The following is a 19667-nucleotide window of genomic DNA, read 5'->3' on the forward strand; positions in this document are numbered from 1 at the left end:
TGGTTTATGTTTTGTTTTGTCTTATCTGTGCTTTGTTAATTAAAATTGTAGAGATATAATTAAGGTCTTTGCATTGAAATAACTTTTCCCCTTCTGTGTTTTGTTGTTTTTTAGACAATGCTTATGTGCAATCAATTATTTCTCCAAACTTCATGGTTTTGCCAGAGCCTAAAAGTTTCGATTGTATATTTTTTTTTCCAAAGACACTGTTGTGGTTTCTAGGAAAATGATTGTGTAAGATGATTTATGTTGCATAATTAGACTAATTTCTTCAATGCATATTCTTTTCATATTCTGTATTTTTGGCTGAAATTTATTAACAAATACATTTTTTTTTGGGTTCTGCATACTAGTTATTTATGTTGGTACATTATTGGTGTTGATGTTTGTAAGGATCTGCACCAATTTTTTCTCTCTAATCGGATATTACATGGCATGAACTCCAATTTCATATATACCTTCTCTATTTGTATAGGATAAAACTTGGACAACTTGCAAGTTAAAGCTGCTGCAAACTTTGTCCAGCTTATTTCATATAATATCAAGGTTTGAGCTTAAGTCATGTTCTTTGCAATTCAATTATTTTAGTTAACTCTTTCATTTAATTGTTTTGAGGATAAAATATATATGTTTTGTCCTTTATTTTATAATTTCTTTGAATGAATACTTTGGTTAACTAATTATTTTAGTTAACTCTTTCATTTAGTTGTTTTGAGGATAGAACACCTTCCTCTTGTTTGTATGATTTCTTTCCTAAGTAATGAATTTTTTTTCATTGGTGTTTATTTTGTAGTCATGCCAATAGATAAATTGTGGACTTCTAAACCACAAAACACCATTGAATATTCAAATGAGTTAAATATTTTTTTGGATTTTGCTTTTGAACATGGTAATGGTCGTGTTATTAAGTGTCCATGTTCAAAATGTGGTTTCAATAAATGGCAACCTAGGGATGCGGTTCTAGAACACTTAACATGTAGACCTTTTCCTGAAAACTACAAAACATGGTATATGAATGGTGAAGGACCAAGTCTAAGTGATTCCATGGCTGGTAGAAGTGCAAATGTGGTTCAAGATTTTTTAGAATCTCAAAATCCAATGGAAGACATGTTGAATGATGCATTTGGGTTTGTGGGGGAATGATGTTAATGACTTTGACAGGGCTACCGAAGATGATGGTGTGCAAGCTAATATGATGCGTGATGAAGGAAATATAGATTTTGATGCTTTGTTGAAGGAAAATAACCAACCATTATATGATGGTTGTACAAAGTATTCAAAGTTATCATTCATGTTGAAGTTATATCATATAAAGTGCATGTGTAGAATGAGTGACAAAGCAATGACATTGATTCTAGAGTTGCTAAAGGACGCATTTGAACATGCTAAGTTTCCTAGCTCATTCTACAAGGCAAGAATTCAATTAGCAAGCTTGGTGTTAACTATGTCAAAATACCAGCTTGCCCAAAAGACTGCATGCTATATTGGGGTGAAGAGAATGAAGACTTAGAAGAATGTAAACGGTGTAAGATATCTAAATGGAAAGATAAAAATAAGAAACAATATACAAAGATATTGCGTTACTTTCCTTTAAAGCCGAGATTGCAAATATTATTTATGTGTTCTAAGACAAGTGATTCTATGACATGGCATGCATCAGAAAAAAAACAAGACGAATTGATGAGGCATCCTAGAGATTCTGAGGCTTGGAAAACATTTGATGTATTGCATCCTGAATTTGCAAGTGATCCGTGAAATATATGACTAGGCTTAACTAGTGATGGTTTCAACCCTTTTGGAAACATGAGTACTAATCATAGTATATGGCCAGTGGTGCTCATTCCTTACAATCGTCCTCCTTGGGAGTGTATGAAGCAAACCTCCTTTATCCTCTCTATGATAATTCCTAGTAAACAAATGGCAAGGAATGATATTGATGTCTACTTACAACCATTGATCAAAGAATTGAAGGAGTTATGGTTTGATGGAGTGCAAACATTTGACTATTCGAAAAAAGAAATGTTTACATTGTGAGCGGCTTTGATTTGGACAATTAGTGATTTTCCTAGGCTAGGAAATTTATCTAGATGGAACACGCACACTGGAAATGCTTGCCCTACTGTAACTTTGATACAGATTCTTGTTGGCTGTACAGGGGGAAATTTTGTTTTATGGGACATCGTCGATTTTTAGAAAAAGATCATAGATTTAGATTCAATCGGTCTCTTTTTGATGGAAAAAATGAACTAAGGGATGCACCACTACCTTTGACAGAGTCAGACATATTTAAACAAGTTGAGGGTTTGAATGTTACATTTGGAAAGCCATTAGAAATTCCAAATACAAGTAAGAGAGGTCGAGCAACCAATGTTGAATTTGTTAGAGCAGAACAATGGAAAAAAAGAAGTATATTTTTTTATCTTCCTTATTGGGAGACGAACTTGTTGAGACATTGTCTAGATGTCATGCATATTGAGAAGAACGGTTGTGACAATGTTTTGTATACTTTGCTTAATGATCCTACAAAATCAAAAGATAATGTTAAAGCCCGAAAGGTTCTTAAAGAAATGGGTATAAGGAAGGAACTTTGGCCAGATGATAAAGGAAGATATCAGCCAGCTTTGTTTTCATTGTCAAAAGCAAAGAAGAAACATTTTTGCAAACATTGAAAAATGTTAAAATGCCAGATGGATACTCAAGTAACATTTCATTATGTATTGACTTGAAAAATGGAAAGATATTTGGACTCAAAAGTCATGATTGACATATTCTTATGGAACACTTACTACCTATTGCCATACGCAATCTTTTTCCAAACAATGTCACTGTAGTGATAGTAGAACTATGTTCCTTTTTTCGACAATTATGTGGCAAAAGTTTAAGTCAATTAGATCTTGAAAAACTTGAGTATCGCATGATTCAAACACTATGCCACATAGAAATGTTATTCCCTCCTACCTTTTTTACAATCATGGTTCATTTAACTTGTCACCTAGCCGGGGAGGCAAAACTTGGAGGTCCGGTACATTATCGTTGGATGTATCCCATTGAAAGGTTTGTCGACAACACACCTTTCTATTTTTGTTTAAGTGTAACATTTATTTTGCCTAATTGTTTTAAAATTTTATAGGTATTTAGGACACTTAAAGTCCTATGTTCGAAACAAATCACAACCCGAAGGTTCTATTGCTGAAGGATACATAGCTGAAGAGGTTCTAACCTTTTGCTCTCAGTATATGGAAGGGATGGAAACAATAATTAATAGACCTTCACGTGTGGATGATTGTGGTGATACAGAATTATCTGAATTGAGTACCCTATTTCCACTAATTGGTAGAGTAGTAAGTGCCTCTTCAACTTTTCAAATATCAACCATGGAGAAAACCCAAGCACATCGATATGTGTTATTTAATTGCCCTCATGTTAAACCTTATATTGAGTGAGTATTACCATAAACAATAATGTAGTTATATTTAAAATGTGTTTTTATTGTATTATTAGTAATATGTTGACATATTATATTAGAGAATTTAAAGATCATTTGCGAAGGCAGTCTAGAAGGCGAAGAATTGCCAATACAGAGATAGAAAAGATTGTTAATAAGGATTTCATGAATTGGTTTCCTCGTAGGGTATGTATAATATGTGTTATTAGATCTTAAATTAAAGTTTCACTTTAAATTGACGTCTAAATTCATTATTTTTTTATATTGATAACCAAGACATTTCGAGTTCAGTGTCAGATGATCTGAAGTATTTAGCTCGAGGTCCAACACCACATGCTAGAAGATTTACTGCCTTTAATGTAAATGGATTCAAATTTAGAACTCAAAGTCGAGAACATGGGATGAAAACCCAAAATAGTAGAGTGTTCTTAACTTCTTCAACATCATGTGTTGCAAGTAGTGCAGACAATAACATTAGAGAAGCAGATTTGGCATATTATGGAAAATTAGAAGACATAATTGAGCTCAATTACTATGGAAAATTTAAAGTTACATTGTTCAAATGTAAATGGGCTGACACCACACAAGAAAGGGGGTTTAAAAAGTATGCATGGGGGTTCACTTGTATAAATTTTTCACGATTAATTCACATTGGAGATCATGAGGATCATGACCCATACATTGAAGCTTCACAAGCTGAAATGGTCTATTATGTCAACGATGAGGTCAACAAGGATTAGGCCATTGCTCTCCATGTCAAACCAAGAGACTTTTATGATATGGGAGAAGGTGATATTGATGTTTGTGAAGTTGAAACATGTCCACAACAAGACTTAAATCAATTTTTTAGTGACTTTGAACAACTAGCACTTTTTAGGGACGATGAAGATGATGACTTATTAAATGAGGACAACTGTAATGATGAAAATGATTCAATGTCAGAGTAATAATAATTACTTGGTATGAGTCTAGGTCATAGAACTTGGTGGAACATGTATTGGTTATAAATTATTTACTTTTACCTTGTTTCTAAGTTAAAATGTAGAAAACTTAGTAATACATGTTTACCTTATTAATTTTTTTTTTTGGTTTATTTTTGTTTTTTGTGCAGATATTCCTAGACCCAAGAGGATTAGGAACTTGCTAAAGTCAGTTCCAAGTACCCCTGAAAATGAACACATTTCATCTAGTTCGGAGCATTATGTGGGAAATTATGTGTAAGATACGTCTAGACAGCCATCTACTCAATAAGGACAAGCAAGCATTCAACTAGGACAACCAACAACTCAACCTGGAGAGCAAGGAATTGAAACTGCAGATGCAACTTCTAAACTTGCACAACTCCTTGAACCTTCACAACCAGTTTCTGAATCTTCATAGCCATCTTCATAATTTTCACAGCCAACATCTCAATATACTCAACCCAATTCTAAAGCTGAACCTGAAGTAATAATCCCCTAGAAAGGAAGACAATCAAACCATTATTGGTTTGTGGATGCTATAGGTAAATTTAATATTGTGTTAATGTTTTCAATTAATAAGTTCCAATTAATGAATTTGATTTTTACAGATGAAGATGGAGTTAGTAAAAATCTTAAGGTCAAGGTTAAGGATGCTCACAACTTGCCAAATGGATTACGTGTGGTCGTGAATTATGATGATAAATATCAACCAATTGGAGAAGCATCTGGTTTTCTTGCTGGAGTGTGTGGGCAGCTAGCAACAAATTGTATATTGTTCCCTATAAGTTTTGAAAGGTGGTCATCTATGACAGATACTTACAAGGACAAAGTGTGGGAAAGTCTAAAGGTAATTAAACTCTTTATTGTTATTTCTTCTATTAAATATAAATTATAAATATTGACTAACATTTGAATTCTTTGAAGCCTCGATTTTATTTCAAGATAAATGGGGACTTGGCAAAAAGAGATGTTAAGTCTAGAATTGGAAAACTATGGAGGGAGTACAGATGGAAGCTGTGGAATGAGTTTTATGACCCCCTTCTTAGTAGAAATGATCTCATCAAGAATGTTCCCGATGAGATTACCATGGATCAATGGGCTCTGTTTGTTGATTATCGTCTCAAGCCTTCAACAATGGTAAACAAATTGTAATCAGTATATTTACATACATTCTCAATTTCAATTTCCACAAAACCGATTTCCTTTTCATTTGGTAGGAAATGGGTAATAGAAATAGAGATATCAGGAAAAGGCAAACTATTCCTCACACGGGTGGTGCTATGTCTTTGTCAAGAAGAAGGGAAAATTTGGTATTTTTTTTTTTGATATTTTGTTCTCAATTTAGTAATATTCTAATGTTTGACTTAAATTATTTCCTTTGAATATTAGATATTGGAGCTTGGTAAGAATATTGGGAGAGCTGGAATGTGGAAGGTGACTCATAAGAGAAAAAATGGCACCTATGTGAATGACGAGGCTATGGAGATTGGGGTAACTTTACTCATATCATTAAGTTGTTAAAATATGGATTATTAGATGATTGAATTTGGATGCTTTTCTATTAATTGAGTTATGACAGCATGCTTTTCTTGAATCCATGAATTGATTTTGGGTTGTGCTGGATACATCTGAAATATTTCTGCTTTGGTATTCTACTATTGTAATATTCTGAGTACTGATGTTCAAGATTTGATTTTGTGCTATGTTGGATTAATCCATGAATTGATTTCATAATGGCACATTTGCAGCATTCTGGATCATCTTTGTAGTGTCATTTTTCTGCTGTAAAACTCTGCATCAGTTTTTGTCTGCAGTAACTGCATATGCCTGAGTTATTTCAGCATATTCTTTTCCTATCCTCATTGCATGATGCATTTACATTACATCTGAAATATTTCTACTTTAGTGGGAAGAGGAAACAACTAAAATTCAAAGAGATGAACAAATAAAAGCAAAAACTAAGACTGGACCAAGCAAAAACGAATTTTCAAGTATCCTCATGCTAGGATCTTTTGGATCTGCAAAAGCAAAATCAGTACATAAATATGTTAAAAATCATGAATTGAATTGTGTTTGATGTTACTGAATTGCATTGTTTTTCTACTATCACAGATTGGTTTTATTGGCACCATTTAGGTTTCATGCAAGTTCTGCTTTTAAACTCATTTTGCATTCAGTTTTAGCATGCTCATTACTGTCTCTTGGACAACTCATTTGACTATGTTATTCTCAATGGAGGACATTGGTTTACACGTTCCATGGTTTTCTACGAGAAACAAAAAATTGCCGGATGCCATTACTGTCTCTTGGAGAATGTCCCTGACTTGACCATGTACTATGGTTACAGAAGAGCTTCCAGGACTACGTTTAAGGCCATCAATAGATTAGAGAAGTTCAAAGGCACAGTGTTTCTTAGGACATTTGCCACATCACATTTTGAGAATGGGTTGTGGAACCAGGGTGGGAACTGCGTTAGAACTAAGCCATTTAGGAGCAATGAGACACAATTAGAGGGTCTTGATTTGGAGTTTTATATGATTCAGTTGTAGTTTAGCATGCTCATGGTCTCTAATAATTCCTCAAGTGTGCATAACATCTAGAGTTGCATACAGTCTACATCTTTATTCATATTGCATTGGAATATGTTTCATTCCATTTTGAGTTTGGTCCATCATTCCATTCTAGATTTGACTCATCCTCCATCCCATTTTGAGTTAATGTTGTGTTAGAGATAGAATAAATTGGAAACTGAAAATTGATGAATTAAACTTGAATTGTTATTCCTATTTTTATGCAGGAAAAAATTGATGAATTGATGTTGAAAAATCCGGAAACTGCATCTGAAATATCTCCAAATGATCCTATTGGTGTCATATTTGGAAAAGAGCATCCAGGTCGGGTTAGAGGACTTTCGTATGGCGCGTGTCCTACTTTTGCTTTTCAGCAATCAACTACAAGAATAAGAGGAATCAACTTTGCTTCACCTAATGCAGCTTCACCACATGACGAAGACAAGTTTGTGAAGATTAAAAATGAACTTGCAACTGTCAAGAGCCAAATGCAAACACTGCTTGCCTATATTACTTCTAAAAAAGATGTTCCAGAACATGTTGCTGCAATGGCTGCTGGTTTGGTATGTCCATCTATTAATGAGTTATAATTTACATTAGTAAATTACTTAAACTTATTGTGTGGATCTCATAATTTATTTCAATTTCACTTACTCATATATACTATATTATTTCTTCATTGCAGGCACCAGATATTGAAAGTGGTGTGCCATCTCCGCATGAAATACTAGGATCAAGTGGTGGAAACAAAACACCTTAGACTTAGGACTTTTAATGCTGTCTTTTATTCTTAGATACTTGAATATTTTGGTACTCTTAATGTTGTCTTCTTCTTTTTTTCCAAATGCTTGAATTGGTACTTTGATGTAGTTATGTTATATTGACAATGAATCAATTTAATTTATCAATTTCTATTTGATAGTGCTATAATTTTTTATATATTTTAAATTATCATGAAAAAATAATTTTATCGAATTATGAAAGTATAAGAAATATTAAAAAAGAATAAATAATTAAATATTAAAATTACGTCACTTGATACATTTGATAATGACGTAATTAATCTCAGAATAAATTGTACTTAATTAAACTGGTGACATTTAAAAATGTCATAATATAATGATAATAGTGTTAGTTTAAAGCGTCGTTTTTCACATTATATTTGTCATCCAGTAAAAATATTACGTCAGTTTTAACTGACGCTTTTTGCCTTTTTAAACCGCCACTTTATACGTTGAATAAAATGACGATTGTTGTAGTGGTTCATCTATAACTGCCGTATTATACATTGTGACGGCAAGAATTACGACATTTCATGAAACCGTCACTCAAGTAAATAATGACAGTTAAAAATGACATAAATTACAAAAATAAATGTCGATATTTACATGTTTTTTGTAGTGTATTATTTATTATGGTTGACCATTAAGGGGTGTCAGTATCATAGAGAGTCCATATGGTTTCGGTCTTGAGTTTGGTTCGGATGCCACGAAAACCTTCTCCATCAGACATGATTGCACATACAATGAATTATTACAAACCATAACTTAATTAATGGAGTGTGTTGACCGTAGAATTGTCAAAGAAATTGACTATCATCGCCCTACAACAAGACGCAACAAGCGACTAGTGCATGACACCGCGGAAATCAAATGTGACTTTGACGTGTCACAGATGATCAGTCGTTGGAAGCACGTACAAAGTCTAGACTGATCTGTGAAACCTCGTATTTCTTTGTATATCGAGCTTTTCATCCAAACTAGAGATATCAGACTGCCAACACCTGTCGATGAATACGAAGATATCAATTCTGGATGGTATGTGGATCACCGTGGGAGAACAAAATATAGATAGTTGTCGTAATTGATTTTGTTTATTTTCTTTGCTTTTCATTTTAAGTAATGTGGAAGTTCTTAATCATTTTTTTTATTTATTTAATTACTGGAATATCTTCAAATTTTTTTATTAAAGGACCCTTTTAATGGAGTAAATATCGTTGGAAAAGAAAATGTAATGATGTAATCAATTATATGGACCGCGTAATTGATTAACAGTATGTTTGTGACGCAAAAATACTTCTAGTAATTGATTACATTCATAGTGTACTCGATTACAACATCATTTTCTGTAATATGACGCGAGTGTAATTGATTACACCTTCATTTAATCGATTACAACTTACTTTAATCGATTCAATAGTGCCTGGACGAGGTTATGCAACAAAATTGTAACCCAAAATCGATTACATAAACCCTGTAATCAATTAACAGGAGGTTCTGCAAAAAAAATTGAACCCTGTAATCAATTACACAAACCCTGTAATTGATTGTAGGTCGTCTTCCACTATAAAACCTGCATTTTTTCTCTCCGCCGCTGCAACCCACAAAAAACCCTTGTGCCCCTCACTGCCTCAACCGTTTTTTCACCATTGTTGCTTCGTTTCTTAACCAAATCAAGTCCTGTTCATTACAATCTTTCTTATTTTCAATTCTCCAAAAAACCCATCGATTAAAATCGTCAAAAACACCCAAAAGTGGCTGAATCTTCAAGAAAACGCAAGACTCAAACTGGTGCCTACCACCATCGTGGTGTTGCCGCCAATGAACTTAATGAAATTATTGCCCCCTCACAGCCACAAAGATTCTTATCTTCCATAGCTCAATATGAAAGGTATTCTTCCAAATTTTCCAGCAGAGATATTATTGAACCAAGATACCCTGATGAATTTATTGCCCAGTAAAACTTTGAGTTCTATGATATACTGTATAATTTGGGATTATTACCTTTTTTGACTAATCGTCAATGTTATTATCCGAAATTAGTTAGAGTCTTTTATTCCAATTTGCAAATTACTGATGTTCCTGCAGAGGGACAAATAAGATAAGTTAGGCACGAGTGTCACCTTACCATGTAGTCCGCTATCTCCTTAGTTGGCCTCTTCCCATTCAATACATGTCGGCTTGAACCCAGGGGGGGCTACCTGCAGAAGAATCTCCGAAGCTCAAGTAAGTCAAAGCTCTCAAAGAGTCAAATCAGCAATTAATGAATGCGTACCTTTAAATGATGGGGTCCACGTGTATTTATAGAACATTAATAACGTTTGACCATTGCATGGGCTGGGTTTTGACCTGGGCCCTAGCTTGGGCCATGAGTGGGCCTGGGCCCCAAAACTGGCCCTGGGGACCTATTGAAGGAGGAGCATCGATGTTAGCTAACTTTCTAGGTAAGTAGTCGGCCTTGACCGGCTACTTGCCTAGATGTCTTGTGCTGGTGGTGTCCGGGCACTAGATGTTAGGCGGTTTTGATGTGTATATTTGTTTACTTGGTTGAGTTTGGCTAGGTACGGTACACCAGTCCCCCAGCCTTGTCCGATATGGGTTGTCGGTCAAGGATGATATGTGTTGGTTAACTAGCAAAACCGGCTAGGTGTGATACACCAGTCCCCCAGCCTTTAAGTGTGGTGAACAGTGTTAAGGCTTGGAAGTGTCAGAAGGTAGGTGAAAAGGCGTCAGGTGGTCACATCGTTAAAACTTTGGCGCCGTCGTTTTTTATGTGTCATATCCTTCATAATGGTGTCGATTGGTCTGGGGTTTCATTTTGGCGGGAAGAGTTTTTAGTCGTTTGGGATCGTGGACTATAAATATGGGCTTGGAAGCAGCTGAAGGTTTACTTGGTTCATTTGCGAGTTTTGAAATCAGAGACCTTGTGCGCATAATATTGTCCGACTAGTTCCCAAATTCCGCCGACATCTTTCCGTAAACACGAAAACAGGTATGTCTAGTAGCGATAGCTCATCGTTATCTGCATCTAGTAGTAGTCAGAGTACTGAGTCGGATAGGAGTAGAGATGACCGGCTTCGTGGAGAAGGTATAAGTGTTGGAGTTGGCACAAGTGGGATGCCAATGGAAGTAGTGAGGGAGGTCCGAGAAGATCCTCCTGAAGAGCTGGAGGAAAGTAACTGGCCGGCTAAGGGCGGTTATGCGTGGGTTGCGTCCGATGTTCGTGAACAGTCATCCCTGTTTAGGTGGTCTCGTCTGCTGAATTCTTGGCTTAACTGTACGCCCGTCATATCTAGAGGGGTCAGTGGAGATATTGTTTCACTGGAAAGAGTGAGCGCCATCGACCGGGTATGCCACGGTCAAGAGGGGGCTACCGAGAAATTCTTTTACATGTACATGTGTCATTTTTCTCAGCTTCATATACGACTACCTTTCGACGACTTTACTATGGGTGTGCTGCGGGCTTTGAATGTGGCGCCTACTCAACTACACCCTAACAGTTGGGCTTACTTACAGGCCTTCCGCATTCTGTGCGAGTCGCTGTACTTGGAGCCTTCACCTTATGCGTTTTTGTATTTCTATGATACCAGACCCCGGAGGCCGGCTACCTGGTTGTCATTGATAAGTCGTCCTAGCATTAGCAGGTTGGATGCATTCTCCCAATCTTTCAAGCACTTCAAGGACGGATACTTCAAGGTTGTGGTGAAGGAGGGAGGTGAGCCGCATTTCCTGAATGCGGATGGGAGTACAAAGTTCCCTTTCAGTTGGACCAATAACCCTTCGCGTTACAAGGATATGGGGGTGGAGGAGTTGTCGTCTGGAGATAAGGAGGTGGTGGGGATGTTGTTAAGATTTGTGGATAAGTTGCCCACTAAGGGCTTAGTTAGGGTTTATAATTCGGTGCATCCGATTATAGATATTGAAGGTATCTGTTTATTACTTAAACTGTGTTAATGATGCTAAGTTGTTTTGATCCGAGTTGTGATATGTTATTGCAGGACATATGGCACAGTCTGGCAAGAAGAACTTGGCGCTCTTTCAAGCGCTGAGGAAGGAGATGGCCGCCAAGGCCAAGGAGGCTGGGAAAACTGGTGTTCCCAATCTGCAGGAATCTGTGGTGGAAGTACACGTTCATGGCGGCACGAAGAGGAAGGCTGAGCTTCCGCCTCGACCCGGGAAGGGTAAGGATGTGAAGAAAGTGAGGGCAGCTATTCTCGGGTCAGGTGATGGGGCGGGGTCGGCCAGTGGCGAGAAGTTGCCGGAAGCCGGGCTAATTGAGTTGCCGGAGATATGCGTGAGAAAGGACATCTCAATTAACTTGCCAGATACTGTTGTGAACTCCATCGACAATATGGAGGTTGATCATATTGTGAGAACCATGGTTGAGTTTGGGAGTAAGGCATTGGTGTTGAGTAGACGTGTGGGGTCCCTTTACAGAAGGGAAGTGAAGGAGGCGGGAGGGCTGCAGGATAAAGTGGATAAGTTGGCGGAGGAGAAGGCGGCGTTGGAGAAGGAGAAGGAAAGTTGGGAGGCTGAGAGAAAGAGGTTGGTGTCGTGGAAGGTTCGTTGTTTAGATTCTGAGGAGAAATTGAATAAGCGTATAGGGGAGCTTGAGGAAGACTATGAGGATTTAAAGGACAAGTATGACGGGGCTGTTGGTGAATTGGATGACTTGAAGAACAGTGTTATTCAGGAGCATATAAATGGCTTTGAGAAGGGGTTGCGACAGGCGGCCTTCTTTTATAAGGAAGTGGATGCCCTGGATTCAAGGTTTGATGTAGATAAAGACGTGGTTGGTGGAAAGCTGGTAGGGGAGGATGAAGAGGGTGGGGAGGAGGTTGGGAATGAGGCGGCCGAGGCGGAGAAAGATGTGGATGCGCCCGTGGAGGATGACAAAGCAGCTTAGGATGTAGTTTTTATGATTGTTCTATTTCGCAATGAATCCTAAGTCTGTAATAACTCGTACAATATTTTTATTTGTTTTTAATGTGATGCATCTTGTGGATATATATGTTGTGGTTATTGATAATAGCATGTGATAGGAATATGCGATATGTTGTGTTGTATGCGTAGGGGAGCATTGTTGGCGTTTGTATGTTAACCACGAGTAAAGGGTGTTCGACCCAGGCCGCTTACTTGTGGTAAGGGTGGGGAACTTAAACGAATTAAGCACAAGTAAAGGGTGTTCGACCCAGGCCGCTTACTTGTGGTAAGGGTGGGGAACTTAAACGAAATAAGCACAAGTAAAGGGTGTTTGACCCAGGCCGCTTACTTGTGGTAAGGGTGGGGAACTTAAACGAATTAAGCATAAGTAAAGGGTGTTCGACCCAGGCCGCTTACTTGTGGTAAGGGTGGGGAACTTAAACGAAATAAGCACAAGTAAAGGGTGTTCGACCCGGGCCGCTTACTTGTGGTAAGGGTGGGGAACTTAAACGAATTAAGCACAAGTAAAGGGTGTTCGACCCAGGCCGCTTACTTGTGGTAAGGGTGGGGAACTTAAACGAATTAAGCACAAGTAAAGGGTGTTCGACCCAGGCCGCTTACTTGTGGTAAGGATGGGGAAGTTAAACGAATTAAGCACGAGTAAAGTAGTACAGAGTTATGAAGTAGGGAACCACTCATTTTATTAATTGAAATGGGGGTGCCTCGTTAAAACCTCCTTGGCCAAAACCCTTCTTAGGGAAAAAATACCAAGTGAGGAAAAAGAGTACACCCGTGGTTACAAGTATGGATCTGCTTATGGTGTATGTTCAACTGAAATAAAACTTGAGGTGGGATACATTCCATGTGTTGGGGATTTCTTCCCCGGATAGTTGTTCTAGGCGATAAGCCCCACCTCCTGTGTCTTCTCGTATGCAGTATGGGCCGTCCCAATTGGCGGAGAACTTGCCATCCTTTTTTCTAGCACTGCTGGCCATTCTCCATACTAGGTCTCCTATGACAAACGATCGCGGGTGCAAGTTTGCGTTATATTTCCTGGCGGCTCGTTGTTTGGCGGCAAGATTGCGTATTTGGGCTTTTTCTCTGAGTTCGGGAAGGAGGTTGAGATGCAAGGCCATGTTTTGTTGGTTATTAGCTGGGTCGTATAGTTCTCGGCGCAGGGATGGTTCGCCAATTTCTACTGGTATCATGGCGTCTGCGCCGTAGACCAGGCTGAAGGGGGATTCGTTAGTTGACGATTGCGGGGTGCATCTGTAGGCCCATAGTACTTCAATTAACTCTTCTGGCCATCGGCCTTTAGCGGTATCCAATCTTTTGCGCAGTTCCACGAGGATAACTTTGTTTGCCGCTTCCGCCTGCCCATTGGTCTGCGGGTGTTCAACAAAGCTTGTGATATGTTTGATGCCCAAACCGGTGTAGAATTTTGCTAGTTCCTTGTCAATGAATTGTCGGCCGTTATCTGTTATGATGGTATGCGGTATGCCATATCTGCATATGATGTCCTTCCACACAAACTGCTGGACTTGCTGGGCTGTGATAGTGGTCAACGGTTTGGCTTCAATCCACTTGGTGAAGTAGTCAACGGCTACGATTAGGAACTTAACCTGTCCTTTGCCGGGTGTGAATGGGCCTAGGATGTCCATCCCCCATTTAGCGAACGGCCAGGGGGACAGTATGTGGTGTAGCTGTTCTTGTTTTTGATGTATAAGGTTGTCGTGCTTCTGACATGGTTTGCACTTTTTGACGTAGTCTTGGCAGTCCGCCTCTATTGTAGGCCAGAAGTACCCGGCTCTGAGAATTCTTGTGGCCATGGTGCAAGCGCCTGAATGATAACCGCAGATCCCTTCGTGTAGTTCCTTAATGACGTACTGGGCTTGTTCTGGCGTGACACATTTAAGTAGGGGCTGGCCGTATCCGCGTTTGTAGAGGTCGTCGCCTACCATAGTGTACCTGGCGGCCTTGGCCAGCCAAGTTTTGTCCGCATCGGCCGGGGGGTTGCGAGTTTTGAGGTACTGGATGTAAGGGGTGGTCCAGTTTGGGTTTTGGGTAGGGGTGGGATTGTCTGACGGGGGGTGGGTTAGCGTTTGGCAAGTGTGTGCGACGGAGGGTGTGGATAGTGTTTGCTGTAGCAAGGACCAGTTGCGGCTTTTGAGTTTGGTGCTGGCTAACTTGGAAAGGATGTCTGCTCTGACGTTGTCGGTTCTGGGTATGTGTTCGATGCGGACTAGTTCGAAAGCGGATTGGATGATTGCGCGGACCAAATGGTAATATTGTTGGAGGACGGGGTCTTTAATTTGGAACTCGTCGTTCAGATGACCTACTGTGAGTTTGGAGTCAGTTTTACATGTTAGCTTTTTGACGCCTACTTCACGGGCTAGAGAGAGACCGGCCAGTATAGCTTCGTATTCGGCTTGATTATTCGACGTTTTGAAAGCGAAATGGAGAGATTTCTCAATGAGGATGTCGTTGGGGCCTTCCAGTACGATGCCGGCACCCGCACCCCTTGGGTTTGAGGAGCCATCTACATGAAGCGTCCATTGGTCCTCGGTAGGTGTTTGTTGTAGGTCGTTGACGAAGTCCAAGAGACATTGGGCTTTGATGGGGCCGTGTGGTTCATAGCGGATGTTAAATTCGGAGAGCTCCACGGCCCATGACGACATGCGCCCGGCTAAGTCTGGTTTTTGTAATATTTTCTGAATTGGATAATCGATCTTGACGGTTATGGTGTGGTTTTGGAAATATGGACGTAAGCGGCGTGCGGCGTGGACCAAGGATAGGGCTAGTTTTTCTACCATTTGGTATCTGGTTTCAGGGTCTTGGAGTGTCCTGCTTACAAAGTAAACAGGGTGCTGGGTGCCTTCTGCTTCTTGGACAAGGGCAGCGCTGACGGTGTGATCGGTGGCCGTGATGTACACTAGCAGGGGTTGGCTAGTGTCGGGTTTGCGAAGGATGGGGGGTGAGGTTAGGGATGCTTTGAGCTTGAGGAAAATTTGTTCACAATCTTCAGTTCACGTGAACCGGGCGGATTTCTTTAGGAGCTGAATTATGGGTTGAGTTTGTTCTGCTAGTTTTGGTAGGAAACGAGATATAGCTGTGAGGCGGCCGATTAGTCGCTGTACTTCTTTGATGGTGGTTGGGCTACGCATCTCGATGATAGCCTTGCATTTTTCGGGGTTGACCTCTATGCCGCGCTGAGTTAACATGAAACCGAGGAATTTACCCCGGTCCACGCCGAATACGCACTTCTCAGGGTTCAGGCGGAGGTTGTACTGGCGCAATGCGGAGAAAACCGCCTCCAAATCTATAGCGTGTTGATGATGGCTTGGGGATTTGACGACCATGTCATCGACGTAGACTTCGACACAGTGACCTGTGAGGTGGTTGAAGACTTTGTCCATTAGCCACTGGTAGGTTGCCCCAGCGTTTTTGAGGCCGAAGGGTATGACTCTATAGAAGTAGTTGGCATCGTCTGTGATGAAGGCGGTCTTGTGCATGTCTGCTGTGGCCATGGGTATTTGGTTATAACCTGAGTATGCGTCCAGAAAGCTAAGTACTTTATTTCCTGCCGCGCCGTCTACAAGGCGGTCGATGTTGGGTAGGGGGTAGGCGTCGCGAGGGCATGCCTTGTTTAGATCTGTGTAGTCCACGCACATCCGCCATTTACCATTGGCTTTCTTCACCAAGACAACGTTAGAGAGCCAGGTGGTGTAATGCGCTTCATCTATGAATCCTGCGCTCAGCAACTTGTCGGCTTCTATTTTGGCTGCCTGTCTGCGTTCTTCACCAAGTTTGCGTTTTTTCTGAGATACGTAGTGGGCTTCTTTATATACCGAGAGCTTGTGGGATGCGACGTTGGGGTCTACCCCTGGGAGGTCGGCGGCTGACCAAGCGAAGAGATCCGTGTTGTTTATAAGGATGGGTGTAATTGTGGCACGCTCATCAAGACTTAAACCAGTGCCCAAGTTGATGGAATGGCCGTTGGGGAGTCCCAGGGGGGTTGTGTCCTCGACTGGTTCGAGGCGGGCATCTCGGCCTATTCTGGGATCAAGGTCTTCGCCGAATAAGGCTATGCGTGAATTAGGTGGTCGCTCGATGTGGTTTGTCTGTTGGATTGGGAGTTGGGGCCTTAAGCTTGCCATGTAGCATTCGCGTGCCAAACGTTGGTCACAGTGGATGGTTAGGATATCACCGGATGGTGCTGGGAACTTCATGGCCAAATGCGGGGTGGAGACGATTGCTCCGAGGGTGTTGAGGGAAGGACGGCCCAAGAGTATGTTGTAGGATGTCGGTGCGTCGACTATTAGGAAGCGGATTGGGATTGTTTTTGTTTGGGTTCCTTCCCGAAAGACGGTATGGAGGTCTATGTAGCCCCGGGTAGAGACTTGTTCGCCAGAAAAGCCGTATATGGGCTCGTCATATGGGATCATAGCGGTGTCAGGGAGTTGCAATTTTTGGTAAGTGGCCCAGTAGAGGATGTCAACTGAGCTGCCTTGATCTACCAGTACTTTTTTAACGGCATAGTTTTCGATTTCAACTGTGATGACCATGGGGTCGTCTTGTTGGTGGTCGAGGCCGTGAAAGTCATCATCAGTGAAAACGATGGGGGGCATACGTCATCTGTGGTGGGTTTGGGTGATGTGGTTGATAGATTGTATGTGGCGAAGGTGTTTCTTTCTGGCAGATGAGGTGGAGCCTCCGCTTGCGAAGCCACCAGAGATGGTGTTAATAGTACCTCGCAAGGGGGGGTCGGCAGGGGTGATGTTGGTGTGGGCGGGTTGTGAGTGTTGGTCATTGGGTTGGGCGGGTTGGTTATTGTGGTTGGCACCGCTTGGTTGTCGTCTGTGGTCGTGTCGTGGGGGGTGGTGGGTCCGAGAGGAGGTGTGGTCATCTCTGCGGATGAAGCGGCGAAAGTGGCCGGCGCGTACCAGTTCTTCGATCTTATCCTGTAGCGCTTTGCACTCTTCTGTAGTATGACCGTGATTGCGATGGTATCGACAGTACTTGGTCATGTCAGCGTTAGGAGGGGTGGTTGTTTTGCGTGGTGGGGGAAGGAGGTCAGCTTGGAGGGCTTCGTCAAGGATGCGGGAGCGGGCTACTGTGAGTGGGGCGTATCTGGTAAAACGTGGTTGGCGGGGTTCACGTGGACGGGTATCGGGGCGCGGGTGAGGCTGTGGGGTGGGGTTGGGTACGGGGTTGGGATTGGGGGTGGCGGTGTTGGCGGCATAGTCGTTGCAGAATTTAGTGTGAAGGGTTTGCATTTCTTCCATGCGAACGTAGTCAGCGGCACGCAGCTTGAGTTCGTGCATGGAGGTGGGTGGGTGAAGGTAGACGTTGTTAGCGAAGGGTCCGGGTTGCAGGGTGAGGGTCATGCACTGGAGTATCATTTCCTGGTTAAGGTGTGGTGTGCGAAGGGCTGCTTTACTGAAGCGGTCGATGAATGTTCTGAGAGGTTCATTGGGCTCCTGTCTGATGCCTAGTAAGGACATGGTGGTGGTTTGGTGAGGGCGGCTGCCGGCGAAATGTGTGGAGAACATCTGGGAAAGGGTGTCGAAATTATCAATGGAGTAGGGTGGGAGGGTGGTGAACCACTCTAGGGCGGGGCCTTTGAGTGTTGTGGGGAAAGCTTTGCAGAAGACTGCGTCCTGGGACGTATACAAAGCAACGTGTGTGATGTAAACTTTCAGGTGTTCATCGGGGTCGGTTTCGCCAGTGTAGCGATCGAGGTTGAATGATTCCCACTGGGTTGGGAGAGGGGTGTTAGCGATAAAGTCTGTGAATGGGTGGCGGCGTCTGGGCTGGTGGGGGGGGAGAATGTGGGGTGGGAGTGGGTGGTTGATCATGGTAGGGAAGGTGGAGGTGATGTTATGAGGGGGGATGTGGGTTGTGGGAAGATATGGGGGGTGGTAGGGTGGGACGTACGCGGTGTGAAGCGTAGTGGGTATGTTGTGGGGAACGTGGGTTGTTGAGGGTGCGGTAGGTCCTGGGTGACCTGGTGGGAAGTGTTGGGGGTGTGTGGTAGTGAGAGGGGTTTGTTGGGTGGTGGTGAAGGTGTGGGGGGTGGGGTTGTATTCGCTTTCTTCCTCTGTAGGTTGGAAAGCCGGAGACTTCACAGCTTCAGAGGTCTCTTTGGCTTTTCCTTTTAGGTCGGCATCTGCCTCGATCTTCCTCCTGAGGCGGGAGTTCTCTTGTTTAAGCGCTTCTATCTCTTCTGCGTTGCGTTTCTTCAGGTTTGCCAGTTCCTGTTGCATCTTCATCTGGCCGTCTAGGATGGCGGCCAAATCAGGGGTGACGCCAGAAGGTCCAGAGGGACCAGCGTCAACTTGCTTGCTAGCTCCAGCTTTGCTGCGGGTAGAAACCATCTTCAGAGAAAAGCGGGTACTAAGGGTGTTCGTCTCGTGCCCCACGGTGGGCGCCAATTGTTCCTGCAGAGGGACAAATAAGATAAGTTAGGCACGAGTGTCACCTTACCATGTAGTCCGCTATCTCCTTAGTTGGCCTCTTCCCATTCAATACATGTCGGCTTGAACCCAGGGGGGGCTACCTGCAGAAGAATCTCCGAAGCTCAAGTAAGTCAAAGCTCTCAAAGAGTCAAATCAGCAATTAATGAATGCGTACCTTTAAATGATGGGGTCCACGTGTATTTATAGAACATTAATGACGTTTGACCATTGCATGGGCTGGGTTTTGACCTGGGCCCTAGCTTGGGCCATGAGTGGGCCTGGGCCCCAAAACTGGCCCTGGGGACCTATTGAAGGAGGAGCATCGATGTTAGCTAACTTTCTAGGTAAGTAGTCGGCCTTGACCGGCTACTTGCCTAGATGTCTTGTGCTGGTGGTGTCCGGGCACTAGATGCTAGGCGGTTTTGATGTGTATATTTGTTTACTTGGTTGAGTTTGGCTAGGTACGGTACAACTGATGAAGGGGTAATTATTACTGAATTTGAGAATATACAGATTAGAATGGATATAAA

General features: G+C 41.8%; 2 pseudogenes across 1 annotated transcript; both read left to right on the forward strand.

Moving 5' to 3' along the window:
- Window positions 1-795: 795 nt before the first annotated feature.
- Window positions 796-4392, forward strand: LOC146884180 (uncharacterized; annotated as a pseudogene).
- Window positions 4393-4407: 15 nt separating this feature from the next.
- On the forward strand, window positions 4408-7869 carry LOC114194890 (uncharacterized; annotated as a pseudogene). The gene is made up of 9 exons (XR_014984270.1): window positions 4408-4417; window positions 4557-4648; window positions 4847-4949; window positions 5016-5254; window positions 5332-5544; window positions 5625-5717; window positions 5797-5898; window positions 7205-7576; window positions 7663-7869. The product of XR_014984270.1 is annotated as an uncharacterized LOC114194890 (transcript).
- Window positions 7870-19667: the final 11798 nt, after the last annotated feature.

Source organism: Vigna unguiculata, chromosome 8 (genome assembly GCF_037176805.1).
Source record: "Vigna unguiculata cultivar grain cowpea cultivar isolate G323 ecotype 2 chromosome 8, ASM3717680v1, whole genome shotgun sequence".
In the NCBI taxonomy this organism is placed as follows: domain Eukaryota; kingdom Viridiplantae; phylum Streptophyta; class Magnoliopsida; order Fabales; family Fabaceae; genus Vigna; species Vigna unguiculata.